The sequence below is a fragment of the Dermacentor albipictus genome, chromosome 10 (assembly GCF_038994185.2).
Source record: "Dermacentor albipictus isolate Rhodes 1998 colony chromosome 10, USDA_Dalb.pri_finalv2, whole genome shotgun sequence".
Classification (NCBI taxonomy): domain Eukaryota; kingdom Metazoa; phylum Arthropoda; class Arachnida; order Ixodida; family Ixodidae; genus Dermacentor; species Dermacentor albipictus.
In genome coordinates, this window is record NC_091830.1 from 25,853,703 (window position 1) to 25,855,913 (window position 2,211).

A 2,211-nucleotide genomic window follows, 5' to 3' on the forward strand; every position below is an offset into this window, starting at 1 on the left:
TTTGGTTCGTTCCGTTCGCTCAGGCGCACGTTTCGTTGCCGCGCCGAACGCTGCGTTGCTCGACGCTCACCGCGTGATAGGTGGGCGCTAAGTCCGATGCGGGGCGCATCGTAAGTGATCGCTGTGCCGTAGCGCATTGTCTTATACCCCTTGGCGGGTCGACGGGAACGCTGTCGCGTCCCACTCTTGAAGGCGAAGCTTAAGCGTCCTCCAATTTTTTAATACCACCTTGTGTTTATTCTTCGAACCTCGACAACGTTCTGGTAGTTCCATCCTTCAGGTGATTTGTTTTCGCTCAAGACGGTCATCTTCTGAGATGACACCACGCACTGTGTTCATCGACCAGTGTGGGCCTACTCGAACTTGAATTTCCCCAAACGCTACAAGTTTCGAGAGCTTGTCGTGCTGTGGTTTGTTGCGAATTTTGGGAGGATCTTCCTTTCCCATCTTTATTACTTTCCGTATTACTTGAACCGATTGCTTGAGTGAGAGATTTGAGTGCAACAATGAGAACGGTCGGACTGTCTTCGTCTTGTGCTCACTGTGGACAAAGGTTGCATCAAAACGTCAATGTTTCATTAGTGCGCCCCCATTTCAGGGAGCGATCAGGTATGGGGGGAAGCATTTGCCGTATAAAATTTGAAAATTTGGCGGCGATGGCAGGCTACCAACCCCCGAACTCATGAAGGGGATGCTACAAGTTGAAAGGGAATACTTACAAATGCCAGCCATGCATCGCCGCTATAACCTAATATAATATAACCAAGATTGGATAACTATACGAGCTTTACTCTTGCCGTCCAGAAATTGGGAAGCGAGACGCGAAAAGTAGACAGGAAATAAGAAAAGGCAAGAGAGAAAGAAAAAGATTGATGAGCAGGACAGGAAAAGGTGATTGCTGATTTCCTCCAGGCGGGTCAATCTGGAAGTGCCGTCATGTACAGCAGAGGGCGAAGAGGTGTGTTGCCTCCACCGGGGCCTTAAAACGTGCAAACACCCACCATTGGCCCAACCACCAGAATCCACCTTTCCCCAGGCACGGCTAAGCAACGCACGGCTAAGCCACGCACGACTACGTGTGGAAGGGTCCAACCCTCATGTGCTCGGGTACGTGGTGTCGTAACACACCACGTACCCGCCTGCTGACGCCTGCCAAGGCCTGCTGACGCACATGCCTCTGCGTACTGCTCTTTAATAAGCTGGTCAGAATTACCTTTCGACACAACCCTCCGAACTACCGTCTTCGAAAAACAGAATTTAGAGATTTATATACGAACTGCCCGAAACTTATATTGTCGTCAGAGATCACTAGAGAAGTGAAATCAAAGGCTACTGAAATTAGAAGTCTGATTTCTTTGACAAACATAATTTAGTTTGCATTTTATTAATTATAGACCAAATGCTGCAAATATCCGATGAACTTACATACCTCAGGTGTATCACTTGCAGCGTTGAATATTCTAGATGATGTTTGAAGTAGGTGTGACTGGTGAAAAATTAAAGTACGAGCTGGTCTTCCTCGGGTGCAATCAGACCTTTCCCAACAATTCTCGCTGCCGCATGTGAGGTTATATTTTTTAGTGTGGGCTTATCAGTTATCATGGGGTTGTTCTAATAGCTGTTTCGCCTGGCGATGGTGTCCGCCACCACCTCCACCGCCAGTGTCCGTCGCAGTTCTCGCTTCGAATGAGAAAAAAAATTCATCAGCCCTTCCGCTCTGGGAAGAAGGAGGAGCAGCGAAGCTGTGGTGTGTTCAGCCTTAATCGACGCATCTATGTATACATAGGTATTATTATTATTATTAGAATTGAACCACAACGACAACGAATACATCTTTTGACGGTGGAGTGATTCATTTTTATTCTTTTATGAAGTATTGACGTGTGCAAGTGCCGCAGCATGGCAGGCGGGAATTCTCAGGCCGCCACAGTGTGGCTGCGCTGAGGAGAAGGAAGACGACGTGGCCACCGCTTGATGTAGCGTCGCCATAATTGCCACCGTTTGTCTACGTGTAAATATATTGTAAATAGACTCATACGTCAGCTACACGTAACATTAATTTGGTGGAGGTGCTGGGTCAAACGTCCGTCGTGACCCATCGCATAAACACTGGCGATGCGAACCCTATTCACCGACGTCCATATCGTGTTTCTGCGTCAGAACGAGCTGTTATCCAATAGGAAGTCAAAAAGATGCTTGCAAAGGACATTG